The sequence below is a fragment of the Leuresthes tenuis genome, unplaced genomic scaffold, assembly GCF_036924035.1.
Source record: "Leuresthes tenuis unplaced genomic scaffold, fLeuTen1.0.hap1 SCAF_12, whole genome shotgun sequence".
In the NCBI taxonomy this organism is placed as follows: domain Eukaryota; kingdom Metazoa; phylum Chordata; class Actinopteri; order Atheriniformes; family Atherinopsidae; genus Leuresthes; species Leuresthes tenuis.
The window spans coordinates 46526-61719 of record NW_027325366.1 but is presented as its reverse complement, the minus strand read 5'-3'; the positions used below and the strand labels follow the sequence as shown (position 1 = coordinate 61719).

General features: G+C 44.6%; 6 non-coding genes across 6 annotated transcripts; 5 read left to right on the top strand and 1 right to left on the bottom strand.

Annotated features, from left to right (window-relative positions):
* The first annotated feature begins 470 nt into the window (after nt 1–470).
* On the top strand, nt 471–553 carry trnal-aag (transfer RNA leucine (anticodon AAG)). Its single transcript has one exon. It is a non-coding gene; the product is annotated as a tRNA-Leu (tRNA).
* A 2811-nt stretch (nt 554–3364) lies between these two features.
* Nucleotides 3365–3447, top strand: trnal-aag (transfer RNA leucine (anticodon AAG)). Its single transcript has one exon. It is a non-coding gene; the product is annotated as a tRNA-Leu (tRNA).
* Nucleotides 3448–6537: 3090 nt separating this feature from the next.
* On the top strand, nt 6538–6620 carry trnal-aag (transfer RNA leucine (anticodon AAG)). Its single transcript has one exon. It is a non-coding gene; the product is annotated as a tRNA-Leu (tRNA).
* A 3564-nt stretch (nt 6621–10184) lies between these two features.
* Nucleotides 10185–10267, top strand: trnal-aag (transfer RNA leucine (anticodon AAG)). The gene has a single exon. It is a non-coding gene; the product is annotated as a tRNA-Leu (tRNA).
* An 819-nt stretch (nt 10268–11086) lies between these two features.
* trnad-guc (transfer RNA aspartic acid (anticodon GUC)) lies at nt 11087–11158 on the bottom strand. The gene has a single exon. It is a non-coding gene; the product is annotated as a tRNA-Asp (tRNA).
* Nucleotides 11159–13358: 2200 nt separating this feature from the next.
* On the top strand, nt 13359–13441 carry trnal-aag (transfer RNA leucine (anticodon AAG)). The gene has a single exon. It is a non-coding gene; the product is annotated as a tRNA-Leu (tRNA).
* Nucleotides 13442–15194: the final 1753 nt, after the last annotated feature.

Here is a 15194-nt window from a genome sequence, read left to right as displayed (position 1 = left end):
ATCTGAAGAGTTCTTGCTTCCAAATGCTATGCCTACTATTTGTTTGCCTCAGGAGTCCTCTTAAACAACAGCCAATACACTTGAACAGCACGTAGACCCACATAGTCACTCGAAAATCCCTGGGCCCGCCGACACTCCTCCCCCCCTGGAGGCGTGGGTTCAAATCCCACTTCTGACAAAGCAACCTTCTCCAAGAGAATGATTTTCAATGGCAAGGCAACCAAACTTCACTCCTTGCTTGGCTATGCTATGTTGTATTGCTATTCTGGCACTGTGTCGTCCAGTTTAAAGATTGTTGCAGCCGTTTTACATCTGAAGAGTTCTTGCTTCCAAATGCTATGCCTACTATTTGTTTGCCTCAGGAGTCCTCTTAAACAACAGCCAATACACTTGAACACCATGCAGATCCACATATTCACTCGAATGATCCCTGGGCCCGCCGACACTATTGTGCAAGAATTCCTTTTATGGTCAGGATGGCCGAGCGGTCTAAGGCGCTGCGTTAAGGTCGCAGTCTCCCCTGGAGGCGTGGGTTCAAATCCCACTTCTGACATTTCACACTTCTCCTGGAGAATGGTTTTCACTGGCAAGGCAAACCACATTTATTCCATGTGTGGCTAGCGCTATATCATCTAGTTTACAGCAACATTCTTTGTGCCGTCATGTTACTCTGATGTCTTAGGACCGCTCTGAATCGCAGGGAAGGGGCTTGGTGCATGAGAATCCTTTGTCCACAACTCAAGTTATTGTTACATATTAACATTTTGGCATGTACTCAACACCACCGTAAAACCTCCTGTTTTTCTGTCATTTTTGTGGAAAAATCGTCTGAAAACAAAACACTGGTCGTGACAAAAGACCTCGACAGATCGTCCCTGGTATGCAAAGTCATTGTTGGCTTTGGACAAGACAAGAATGAAACCACAGGATTTCTGTTGTTGGACAAAGTACTTGGAAGTGAGCTTTATGGAAGAGTGGTATGAAGGAGAGGTTAGGGGGAAGTCCTTGTTGGCTTTGGACTAGACAAGAATGAAACAACCGGTTTTCTGTTGTTGGACAAGGTACTTGGAAGTGAGCTTTATGGAAGAGTGGTATGAAGGGGAGGTTAGGGGGAAGTCCTTGTTGGCTTTGGACTAGACAAGAATGAAACAACCGGTTTTCTGTTGTTGGACAAGGTACTTGGAAGTGAGCTTTATGGAAGAGTGGTATGAAGGAGAGGTTAGGGGGAAGATAGTCCCTGCAGGCCAGGCTTCTCGTGGTGGCAATACATTTGGTGCCAAGTGAAATGCCTTCCAAAGTGCTTTGATAAAAGCAAACAAGTGTAAGATAGTTGAATATGAGATGACAGCATGTATTGAAGGCTGGTGTAAGAGCTGCTGGTCTTGAGTGATTTGTAAGGGAAGTGACTGTTTGCAAGAGGGAACTTGGCTGATGGTGGGTGAATTAGATTATACTTGGTGGGAGGCATGCGATAAAAGTCCTAGCTCTCCCCGTCGGGGAATCGAACCCCGATCTTCCGCGTGACAGGCGGAGATACTGACCATTATACTAACGAGGAATTTCGATAACACAGATACAGTCGTCATTTGAAAAGACTACAGTAGCCAAGGAGCGAAATAAGAGTTTTGTGTCCCATTTGAGGTGCCTTTTAAAGGAATGTTTTGAATCACGCAAAGCAATTGAGAAGAAACTAGGCATGATCTGCAGCATGCAAGTGGTGAAAAGGGCTCAACAAGAATCTCATTGTACAGGAATGTGTTTCTAACATGCACTGTATATATGACAATAAACGCTTGAATCTTGGTGGCAACACCCAGAAATTCTGCCTTGTGGTAGATGTAGGACACTCCGCATCATCAAAACAATAAAAAGTAGAATGTTTGCTCCAGAAGAAGCTAGACTTTTTTTTTCCCTTTGCAGTGTTGATAGGTTGTAAATAGATTCTACTTTGGACCCTTATGCAGATTTTTCAAACCCCCGGTACCGTATCATAGGACAACAGGACAGGGCTTTTGACCGAAGCAAACTGGATTCATATCAGGCTATTTGAAGGGGGGCTATTCACATTTAGGCCTAAGATGGGTGAGAATATCAAAACAGTATTCTAAGTACCACATCAGACTATAATGGTGATAACACACCTATTGAAATTTCAACTTCTGCAGTCTCAGCTATTATGTAAGTAATAGGTGAGAATGCTCAGGAATTTGGAGGTGAGATGGGCATCATCATGCCTATTGAAATTTCAACTTCTGGAGGCTGATCAGCTATTATGTAAGTAGAGGTGAGAATGCTCAGGAATTTGGAGGTGAGATGGGCATCATCATGCCTCTTGAAATTCCAAATTCTGGAGGCTCATCAGCTATTATGTAAGCAGAGGTGAGAATGCTGATCATTGATGACAGTGCTACTCTTCCTGCTCTTGACGGGCGCATTGTTTTCTTCTCCATTTTACTCGTTGTGGAGTTGTTAGCGGTAACCTTCCCGTAGCAGCGACACCTCTGTGACTGAAAAGACTGCAACGACTGTCGCATTGACTCCAGCCACAATATATGGTCGGGACGACCGCGTGAAGTCATCAACACCGCTCGCTCGAGCCATCACGGCAACGACGCTTGGCCTTTAAAGTGCTGCGTTAAGACCGCAGTTTCCCTTGGAGGCGGGGTTCAAATTCCACTTCTGACAATACAAACTTCTCCAACAGAATGATTTTCACAGGCAAGGCAACCCAAGTTCCCTCCTTGCTTGGCTATGCTACGTTGTATTGCTAAACTGGCACTGTATCGTCTAGTTTAAAGATTATTTCGGCCGTTTTACATCTGAAGAGTTCTTGCTTACAAATGCTTTTTGATAAAGCTTATAGTTAGGGATGGCTCAGGTAATCCTGAAACATCCCATGTTGCCCAAGCTGCTATAGGCTTAGACTGCTGGGGGACCTCATCTGTCACACCTTTCCTCACTTTGCTCTCTTTTTCCCCCTGTTTAATTTCTCAATTTATTTTATGTACACGTGACATTATTGTGGTTATTAAACAACTTAAACAACAGCCAAGACACATGAACAGCACGTAGACCCACATAGTCACTCGAATGATCCCTGGGCCCGCCGACACTCCTCCCCCCCTGGAGGCGTGGGTTCAAATCCCACTTCTGACAAAGCAACCTTCTCCAAGAGAGTTGTTTTCAATGGCAAGGCAACCAAACTTCACTCCATGCTTGGCTATGCTACTGCCTAGCTATTTGTTGTTTGCCTCAGGAGTCCTCTTAAACAACAGCCAATACACTTGAACACCATGCAGATCCACATATTCACTCGAATGATCCCTGGTCCCGCCGACACTATTGTGCAAGAATTCCTTTTATGGTCAGGATGGCCGAGCGGTCTAAAGCGCTGCGTTAAGGTCGCAGTCTCCCCTGGAGGCGTGGGTTCAAATCCCACTTCTGACATTTCACACTTCTCCTGGAGAATGGTTTTCACTGGCAAGGCAAACCACATTTATTCCATGTGTGGCTAGCGCTATATCATCTAGTTTACAGCAACATTCTTTGTGCCGTCATGTTACTCTGATGTCTTAGGACCGCTCTGAATCGCAGGGAAGGGGCTTGGTGCATGAGAATCCTTTGTCCACAACTCAAGTTATTGTTACATATTAACATTTTGGCATGTACTCAACACCACCGTAAAACCTCCTGTTTTTCTGTCATTTTTGTGGAAAAATCGTCTGAAAACAAAACACTGGTCGTGACAAAAAGCCTCGACAGATCGTCCCTGGTATGCAAAGTCATTGTTGGCTTTGGACAAGACAAGAATGAAACCACAGGATTTCTGTTGTTGGACAAAGTACTTGGAAGTGAGCTTTATGGAAGAGTGGTATGAAGGAGAGGTTAGGGGGAAGTCCTTGTTGGCTTTGGACAAGACAAGAATGAAACAACCGGTTTTCTGTTGTTGGACAAGGTACTTGGAAGTGAGCTTTATGGAAGAGTGGTATGAAGGAGAGGTTAGGGGGAAGATAGTCCCTGCAGGCCAGGCTTCTCGTGGTGGCAATACATTTGGTGCCAAGTGAAATGCCTTCCAAAGTGCTTTGATAAAAGCAAACAAGTGTAAGATAGTTGAATATGAGATGACAGCATGTATTGAAGGCTGGTGTAAGAGCTGCTGGTCTTGAGTGATTTGTAAGGGAGGTGACTGTTTGCAAGAGGGAACTTGGCTGATGGTGGGTGAATTAGATTATACTTGGTGGGAGGCATGCGATAAAAGTCCTAGCTCTCCCCGTCGGGGAATCGAACCCCGATCTTCCGCGTGACAGGCGGAGATACTGACCATTATACTAACGAGGAATTTCGATAGCACAGATACAGTCGTCATTTGAAAAGACTACAGTAGCCAAGGAGCGAAATAAGAGTTTTGTGTCCCATTTGAGGTGCCTTTTAAAGGAATGTTTTGAATCACGCAAAGCAATTGAGAAGAAACTAGGCATGATCTGCAGCATGCAAGTGGTGAAAAGGGCTCAACAAGAATCTCATTGTACAGGAATGTGTTTCTAACATGCACTGTATAAATGACAATAAACGCTTGAATCTTGGTGGCAACACCCAGAAATTCTGCCTTGTGGTAGATGTAGGACACTCCGCATCATCAAAACAATAAAAAGTAGAATGTTTGCTCCAGAAGAAGCTAGACTTTTTTTTCCCTTTGCAGTGTTGATAGGTTGTAAATAGATTCTACTTTGGACCCTTATGCAGATTTTTCAAACCCCCGGTACCGTATCATAGGACAACAGGACAGGGCTTTTGACCGAAGCAAACTGGATTCATATCAGGCTATTTGAAGGGGGGCTATTCACATTTAGGCCTAAGATGGGTGAGAATATCAAAACAGTATTCTAAGTACCACATCAGACTATAATGGTGATAACACACCTATTGAAATTTCAACTTCTGCAGTCTCAGCTATTATGTAAGTAATAGGTGAGAATGCTCAGGAATTTGGAGGTGAGATGGGCATCATCATGCCTATTGAAATTTCAACTTCTGGAGGCTGATCAGCTATTATGTAAGTAGAGGTGAGAATGCTTAGGAATTTGGAGGTGAGATGGGCATCATCGTGCCTCTTGAAATTCCAAATTCTGGAGGCTCATCGGCTATTATGTAAGCAGAGGTGAGAATGCTGATCATTGATGACAGTGCTACTCTTCCTGCTCTTGACGGGGGCATTGTTTTCTTCTCCATTTTACTCGTTGTGGAGTTGTTAGCGGTAACCTTCCCGTAGCAGCGACACCTCTGTGACTGAAAAGACTGCAACGACTGTCGCATTGACTCCAGCCACAATATATGGTCGGGACGACCGCGTGAAGTCATCAACACCGCTCGCTCGAGCCATCACGGCAACGACGCTTGGCCTTTAAAGTGCTGCGTTAAGACCGCAGTTTCCCTTGGAGGCGGGGTTCAAATTCCACTTCTGACAATACAAACTTCTCCAACAGAATGATTTTCACAGGCAAGGCAACCCAAGTTCCCTCCTTGCTTGGCTATGCTACGTTGTATTGCTAAACTGGCACTGTATCGTCTAGTTTAAAGATTATTTCGGCCGTTTTACATCTGAAGAGTTCTTGCTTACAAATGCTTTTTGATAAAGCTTATAGTTAGGGATGGCTCAGGTAATCCTGAAACATCCCATGTTGCCCAAGCTGCTATAGGCTTAGACTGCTGGGGGACCTCATCTGTCACACCTTTCCTCACTTTGCTCTCTTTTTCCCCCTTTTTAATTTCTCAAATTATTTTATGTACACGTGACATTATTGTGGTTATTAAACAACTTAAACAACAGCCAAGACACATGAACAGCACGTAGACCCACATAGTCACTCGAATGATCCCTGGGCCCGCCGACACTCCTCCCCCCCTGGAGGCGTGGGTTCAAATCCCACTTCTGACAAAGCAACCTTCTCCAAGAGAATGATTTTCAATGGCAAGGCAACCAAACTTCACTCCATGCTTGGCTATGCTATGTTGTATTGCTATTCTGGCACTGTGTCGTCCAGTTTAAAGATTGTTGCAGCCGTTTTACATCTGAAGAGTTCTTGCTTCCAAATGCTATGCCTACTATTTGTTTGCCTCAGGAGTCCTCTTAAACAACAGCCAATACACTTGAACAGCACGTAGACCCACATAGTCACTCGAAAATCCCTGGGCCCGCCGACACTCCTCCCCCCCTGGAGGCGTGGGTTCAAATCCCACTTCTGACAAAGCAACCTTCTCCAAGAGAATGATTTTCAATGGCAAGGCAACCAAACTTCACTCCTTGCTTGGCTATGCTATGTTGTATTGCTATTCTGGCACTGTGTCGTCCAGTTTAAACATTGTTGCAGCCGTTTTACATCTGAAGAGTTCTTGCTTCCAAATGCTATGCCTACTATTTGTTTGCCTCAGGAGTCCTCTTAAACAACAGCCAATACACTTGAACACCATGCAGATCCACATATTCACTCGAATGATCCCTGGTCCCGCCGACACTATTGTGCAAGAATTCCTTTTATGGTCAGGATGGCCGAGCGGTCTAAAGCGCTGCGTTAAGGTCGCAGTCTCCCCTGGAGGCGTGGGTTCAAATCCCACTTCTGACATTTCACACTTCTCCTGGAGAATGGTTTTCACTGGCAAGGCAAACCACATTTATTCCATGTGTGGCTAGCGCTATATCATCTAGTTTACAGCAACATTCTTTGTGCCGTCATGTTACTCTGATGTCTTAGGACCGCTCTGAATCGCAGGGAAGGGGCTTGGTGCATGAGAATCCTTTGTCCACAACTCAAGTTATTGTTACATATTAACATTTTGGCATGTACTCAACACCACCGTAAAACCTCCTGTTTTTCTGTCATTTTTGTGGAAAAATCGTCTGAAAACAAAACACTGGTCGTGACAAAAGACCTCGACAGATCGTCCCTGGTATGCAAAGTCATTGTTGGCTTTGGACAAGACAAGAATGAAACCACAGGATTTCTGTTGTTGGACAAAGTACTTGGAAGTGAGCTTTATGGAAGAGTGGTATGAAGGAGAGGTTAGGGGGAAGTCCTTGTTGGCTTTGGACTAGACAAGAATGAAACAACCGGTTTTCTGTTGTTGGACAAGGTACTTGGAAGTGAGCTTTATGGAAGAGTGGTATGAAGGAGAGGTTAGGGGGAAGATAGTCCCTGCAGGCCAGGCTTCTCGTGGTGGCAATACATTTGGTGCCAAGTGAAATGCCTTCCAAAGTGCTTTGATAAAAGCAAACAAGTGTAAGATAGTTGAATATGAGATGACAGCATGTATTGAAGGCTGGTGTAAGAGCTGCTGGTCTTGAGTGATTTGTAAGGGAGGTGACTGTTTGCAAGAGGGAACTTGGCTGATGGTGGGTGAATTAGATTATACTTGGTGGGAGGCATGCGATAAAAGTCCTAGCTCTCCCCGTCGGGGAATCGAACCCCGATCTTCCGCGTGACAGGCGGAGATACTGACCATTATACTAACGAGGAATTTCGATAGCACAGATACAGTCGTCATTTGAAAAGACTACAGTAGCCAAGGAGCGAAATAAGAGTTTTGTGTCCCATTTGAGGTGCCTTTTAAAGGAATGTTTTGAATCACGCAAAGCAATTGAGAAGAAACTAGGCATGATCTGCAGCATGCAAGTGGTGAAAAGGGCTCAACAAGAATCTCATTGTACAGGAATGTGTTTCTAACATGCACTGTATAAATGACAATAAACGCTTGAATCTTGGTGGCAACACCCAGAAATTCTGCCTTGTGGTAGATGTAGGACACTCCGCATCATCAAAACAATAAAAAGTAGAATGTTTGCTCCAGAAGAAGCTAGACTTTTTTTTCCCTTTGCAGTGTTGATAGGTTGTAAATAGATTCTACTTTGGACCCTTATGCAGATTTTTCAAACCCCCGGTACCGTATCATAGGACAACAGGACAGGGCTTTTGACCGAAGCAAACTGGATTCATATCAGGCTATTTGAAGGGGGGCTATTCACATTTAGGCCTAAGATGGGTGAGAATATCAAAACAGTATTCTAAGTACCACATCAGACTATAATGGTGATAACACACCTATTGAAATTTCAACTTCTGCAGTCTCAGCTATTATGTAAGTAATAGGTGAGAATGCTCAGGAATTTGGAGGTGAGATGGGCATCATCATGCCTATTGAAATTTCAACTTCTGGAGGCTGATCAGCTATTATGTAAGTAGAGGTGAGAATGCTTAGGAATTTGGAGGTGAGATGGGCATCATCGTGCCTCTTGAAATTCCAAATTCTGGAGGCTCATCGGCTATTATGTAAGCAGAGGTGAGAATGCTGATCATTGATGACAGTGCTACTCTTCCTGCTCTTGACGGGGGCATTGTTTTCTTCTCCATTTTACTCGTTGTGGAGTTGTTAGCGGTAACCTTCCCGTAGCAGCGACACCTCTGTGACTGAAAAGACTGCAACGACTGTCGCATTGACTCCAGCCACAATATATGGTCGGGACGACCGCGTGAAGTCATCAACACCGCTCGCTCGAGCCATCACGGCAACGACGCTTGGCCTTTAAAGTGCTGCGTTAAGACCGCAGTTTCCCTTGGAGGCGGGGTTCAAATTCCACTTCTGACAATACAAACTTCTCCAACAGAATGATTTTCACAGGCAAGGCAACCCAAGTTCCCTCCTTGCTTGGCTATGCTACGTTGTATTGCTAAACTGGCACTGTATCGTCTAGTTTAAAGATTATTTCGGCCGTTTTACATCTGAAGAGTTCTTGCTTACAAATGCTTTTTGATAAAGCTTATAGTTAGGGATGGCTCAGGTAATCCTGAAACATCCCATGTTGCCCAAGCTGCTATAGGCTTAGACTGCTGGGGGACCTCATCTGTCACACCTTTCCTCACTTTGCTCTCTTTTTCCCCCTTTTTAATTTCTCAAATTATTTTATGTACACGTGACATTATTGTGGTTATTAAACAACTTAAACAACAGCCAAGACACATGAACAGCACGTAGACCCACATAGTCACTCGAATGATCCCTGGGCCCGCCGACACTCCTCCCCCCCTGGAGGCGTGGGTTCAAATCCCACTTCTGACAAAGCAACCTTCTCCAAGAGAATGATTTTCAATGGCAAGGCAACCAAACTTCACTCCATGCTTGGCTATGCTATGTTGTATTGCTATTCTGGCACTGTGTCGTCCAGTTTAAAGATTGTTGCAGCCGTTTTACATCTGAAGAGTTCTTGCTTCCAAATGCTATGCCTACTATTTGTTTGCCTCAGGAGTCCTCTTAAACAACAGCCAATACACTTGAACAGCACGTAGACCCACATAGTCACTCGAAAATCCCTGGGCCCGCCGACACTCCTCCCCCCCTGGAGGCGTGGGTTCAAATCCCACTTCTGACAAAGCAACCTTCTCCAAGAGAATGATTTTCAATGGCAAGGCAACCAAACTTCACTCCTTGCTTGGCTATGCTATGTTGTATTGCTATTCTGGCACTGTGTCGTCCAGTTTAAACATTGTTGCAGCCGTTTTACATCTGAAGAGTTCTTGCTTCCAAATGCTTTTTGATAAAGCTTATAGTTAGGGATGGCTCAGGTAATCCTGAAACATCCCATGTTGCCCAAGCTGCTATAGGCTTAGACTGCTGGGGGACCTCATCTGTCACACCTTTCCTCACTTTGCTCTCTTTTTCCCCCTTTTTAATTTCTCAATTTATTTTATGTACACGTGACATTATTGTGGTTATTAAACAACTTAAACAACAGCCAAGACACATGAACAGCACGTAGACCCACATAGTCACTCGAATGATCCCTGGGCCCGCCGACACTCCCCCCCCCCCCCTGGAGGCGTGGGTTCAAATCCCACTTCTGACAAAGCAACCTTCTCCAAGACAATGGTTTTCACTGGCAAGGCAACCCAACTTCACTCCTTGCTTGGCTATGCTATGTTGTATTGCTATTCTGGCACTGTGTCGTCCAGTTTAAAGATTGTTGCAGCCGTTTTACATCTGAAGAGTTCTTGCTTCCAAATGCTATGCCTACTATTTGTTTGCCTCAGGAGTCCTCTTAAACAACAGCCAATGCACTTGAACAGCACGTAGACCCACATAGTCACTCGAATGATCCTTGGGCCCGCCGACACTATTGTGCAAGGATTCCTTTTATGGTCAGGATGGCCGAGCGGTCTAAGGCGCTGCGTTAAGGTCGCAGTCTCCCCTGGAGGCGAGGGTTCAAATCCCACTTCTGACATTTCACACTTCTCCTGGAGAATGATTTTCACTGGCAAGGCAGACCACATTTACTCCATGCGTGGCTAGCGCTATATCATCTAGTTTACAGCAACATTCTTTGTGCCGTCATGTTACTCTGATGTCTTAGGACCGCTCTGAATCGCAGGGAAGGGGCTTGGTGCATGAGAATCCTTTGTCCACAACTCAAGTTATTGTTATATATTAACATTTTGGCATGTACTCAACACCACCGTAAAACCTCCTGTTTTTCTGTCATTTTTGTGGAAAAATCGTCTGAAAACAAAACACTGGTCGTGACAAAAGACCTCGACAGATCGTCCCTGGTATGCAAAGTCATTGTTGGCTTTGGACAAGACAAGAATGAAACCACAGGATTTCTGTTGTTGGACAAAGTACTTGGAAGTGAGCTTTATGGAAGAGTGGTATGAAGGAGAGGTTAGGGGGAAGTCCTTGTTGGCTTTGGACAAGACAAGAATGAAACAACCGGTTTTCTGTTGTTGGACAAGGTACTTGGAAGTGAGCTTTATGGAAGAGTGGTATGAAGGAGAGGTTAGGGGGAAGATAGTCCCTGCAGGCCAGGCTTCTCGTGGTGGCAATACATTTGGTGCCAAGTGAAATGCCTTCCAAAGTGCTTTGATAAAAGCAAACAAGTGTAAGATAGTTGAATATGAGATGACAGCATGTACTGAAGGCTGGTGTAAGAGCTGCTGGTCTTGAGTGATTTGTAAGGGAGGTGACTGTTTGCAAGAGGGAACTTGGCTGATGGTGGGTGAATTAGATTATACTTGGTGGGAGGCATGCGATAAAAGTCCTAGCTCTCCTCGTCGGGGAATCGAACCCCGATCTTCCGCGTGACAGGCGGAGATACTGACCATTATACTAACGAGGAATTTCGATAGCACAGATACAGTCGTCATTTGAAAAGACTACAGTAGCCAAGGAGCGAAATAAGAGTTTTGTGTCCCATTTGAGGTGCCTTTTAAAGGAATGTTTTGAATCACGCAAAGCAATTGAGAAGAAACTAGGCATGATCTGCAGCATGCAAGTGGTGAAAAGGGCTCAACAAGAATCTCATTGTACAGGAATGTGTTTCTAACATGCACTGTATAAATGACAATAAACGCTTGAATCTTGGTGGCAACACCCAGAAATTCTGCCTTGTGGTAGATGTAGGACACTCCGCATCATCAAAACAATAAAAAGTAGAATGTTTGCTCCAGAAGAAGCTAGACTTTTTTTTTCCCTTTGCAGTGTTGATAGGTTGTAAATAGATTCTACTTTGGACCCTTATGCAGATTTTTCAAACCCCCGGTACCGTATCATAGGACAACAGGACAGGGGTTTTGACCGAAGCAAACTGGATTCATATCAGGCTATTTGAAGGGGGGCTATTCACATTTAGGCCTAAGATGGGTGAGAATATCAAAACAGTATTCTAAGTACCACATCAGACTATAATGGTGATAACACACCTATTGAAATTTCAACTTCTGCAGTCTCAGCTATTATGTAAGTAATAGGTGAGAATGCTCAGGAATTTGGAGGTGAGATGGGCATCATCATGCCTATTGAAATTTCAACTTCTGGAGGCTGATCAGCTATTATGTAAGTAGAGGTGAGAATGCTTAGGAATTTGGAGGTGAGATGGGCATCATCATGCCTCTTGAAATTCCAAATTCTGGAGGCTCATCAGCTATTATGTAAGCAGAGGTGAGAATGCTGATCATTGATGACAGTGCTACTCTTCCTGCTCTTGACGGGCGCATTGTTTTCTTCTCCATTTTACTCGTTGTGGAGTTGTTAGCGGTAACCTTCCCGTAGCAGCGACACCTCTGTGACTGAAAAGACTGCAACGACTGTCGCATTGACTCCAGCCACAATATATGGTCGGGACGACCGCGTGAAGTCATCAACACCGCTCGCTCGAGCCATCACCGCAACGACGCTTGGCCTTTAAAGTGCTGCGTTAAGACCGCAGTTTCCCTTGGAGGCGGGGTTCAAATTCCACTTCTGACAATACAAACTTCTCCAACAGAATGATTTTCACAGGCAAGGCAACCCAAGTTCCCTCCTTGCTTGGCTATGCTACGTTGTATTGCTAAACTGGCACTGTATCGTCTAGTTTAAAGATTATTTCGGCCGTTTTACATCTGAAGAGTTCTTGCTTACAAATGCTTTTTGATAAAGCTTATAGTTAGGGATGGCTCAGGTAATCCTGAAACATCCCATGTTGCCCAAGCTGCTATAGGCTTAGACTGCTGGGGGACCTCATCTGTCACACCTTTCCTCACTTTGCTCTCTTTTTCCCCCTTTTTAATTTCTCAATTTATTTTATGTACACGAGACATTATTGTGGTTATTAAACAACTTAAACAACAGCCAAGACACATGAACAGCACGTAGACCCACATAGTCACTCGAATGATCCCTGGGCCCGCCGACACTCCTCCCCCCCTGGAGGCGTGGGTTCAAATCCCACTTCTGACAAAGCAACCTTCTCCAAGAGAGTTGTTTTCAATGGCAAGGCAACCAAACTTCACTCCTTGCTTGGCTATGCTATGTTGTATTGCTATTCTGGCACTGTGTCGTCCAGTTTAAACATTGTTGCAGCCGTTTTACATCTGAAGAGTTCTTGCTTCCAAATGCTATGCCTACTATTTGTTTGCCTCAGGAGTCCTCTTAAACAACAGCCAATACACTTGAACAGCACGTAGACCCACATAGTCACTCGAAAATCCCTGGGCCCGCCGACACTCCTCCCCCCCTGGAGGCGTGGGTTCAAATCCCACTTCTGACAAAGCAACCTTCTCCAAGAGAATGATTTTCAATGGCAAGGCAACCAAACTTCACTCCTTGCTTGGCTATGCTATGTTGTATTGCTATTCTGGCACTGTGTCGTCCAGTTTAAAGATTGTTGCAGCCGTTTTACATCTGAAGAGTTCTTGCTTCCAAATGCTATGCCTACTATTTGTTTGCCTCAGGAGTCCTCTTAAACAACAGCCAATACACTTGAACACCATGCAGATCCACATATTCACTCGAATGATCCCTGGGCCCGCCGACACTATTGTGCAAGAATTCCTTTTATGGTCAGGATGGCCGAGCGGTCTAAGGCGCTGCGTTAAGGTCGCAGTCTCCCCTGGAGGCGTGGGTTCAAATCCCACTTCTGACATTTCACACTTCTCCTGGAGAATGGTTTTCACTGGCAAGGCAAACCACATTTATTCCATGTGTGGCTAGCGCTATATCATCTAGTTTACAGCAACATTCTTTGTGCCGTCATGTTACTCTGATGTCTTAGGACCGCTCTGAATCGCAGGGAAGGGGCTTGGTGCATGAGAATCCTTTGTCCACAACTCAAGTTATTGTTACATATTAACATTTTGGCATGTACTCAACACCACCGTAAAACCTCCTGTTTTTCTGTCATTTTTGTGGAAAAATCGTCTGAAAACAAAACACTGGTCGTGACAAAAGACCTCGACAGATCGTCCCTGGTATGCAAAGTCATTGTTGGCTTTGGACAAGACAAGAATGAAACCACAGGATTTCTGTTGTTGGACAAAGTACTTGGAAGTGAGCTTTATGGAAGAGTGGTATGAAGGAGAGGTTAGGGGGAAGTCCTTGTTGGCTTTGGACTAGACAAGAATGAAACAACCGGTTTTCTGTTGTTGGACAAGGTACTTGGAAGTGAGCTTTATGGAAGAGTGGTATGAAGGGGAGGTTAGGGGGAAGTCCTTGTTGGCTTTGGACTAGACAAGAATGAAACAACCGGTTTTCTGTTGTTGGACAAGGTACTTGGAAGTGAGCTTTATGGAAGAGTGGTATGAAGGAGAGGTTAGGGGGAAGATAGTCCCTGCAGGCCAGGCTTCTCGTGGTGGCAATACATTTGGTGCCAAGTGAAATGCCTTCCAAAGTGCTTTGATAAAAGCAAACAAGTGTAAGATAGTTGAATATGAGATGACAGCATGTATTGAAGGCTGGTGTAAGAGCTGCTGGTCTTGAGTGATTTGTAAGGGAAGTGACTGTTTGCAAGAGGGAACTTGGCTGATGGTGGGTGAATTAGATTATACTTGGTGGGAGGCATGCGATAAAAGTCCTAGCTCTCCCCGTCGGGGAATCGAACCCCGATCTTCCGCGTGACAGGCGGAGATACTGACCATTATACTAACGAGGAATTTCGATAGCACAGATACAGTCGTCATTTGAAAAGACTACAGTAGCCAAGGAGCGAAATAAGAGTTTTGTGTCCCATTTGAGGTGCCTTTTAAAGGAATGTTTTGAATCACGCAAAGCAATTGAGAAGAAACTAGGCATGATCTGCAGCATGCAAGTGGTGAAAAGGGCTCAACAAGAATCTCATTGTACAGGAATGTGTTTCTAACATGCACTGTATATATGACAATAAACGCTTGAATCTTGGTGGCAACACCCAGAAATTCTGCCTTGTGGTAGATGTAGGACACTCCGCATCATCAAAACAATAAAAAGTAGAATGTTTGCTCCAGAAGAAGCTAGACTTTTTTTTTCCCTTTGCAGTGTTGATAGGTTGTAAATAGATTCTACTTTGGACCCTTATGCAGATTTTTCAAACCCCCGGTACCGTATCATAGGACAACAGGACAGGGCTTTTGACCGAAGCAAACTGGATTCATATCAGGCTATTTGAAGGGGGGCTATTCACATTTAGGCCTAAGATGGGTGAGAATATCAAAACAGTATTCTAAGTACCACATCAGACTATAATGGTGATAACACACCTATTGAAATTTCAACTTCTGCAGTCTCAGCTATTATGTAAGTAATAGGTGAGAATGCTCAGGAATTTGGAGGTGAGATGGGCATCATCATGCCTATTGAAATTTCAACTTCTGGAGGCTGATCAGCTATTATGTAAGTAGAGGTGAGAATGCTCAGGAATTTGG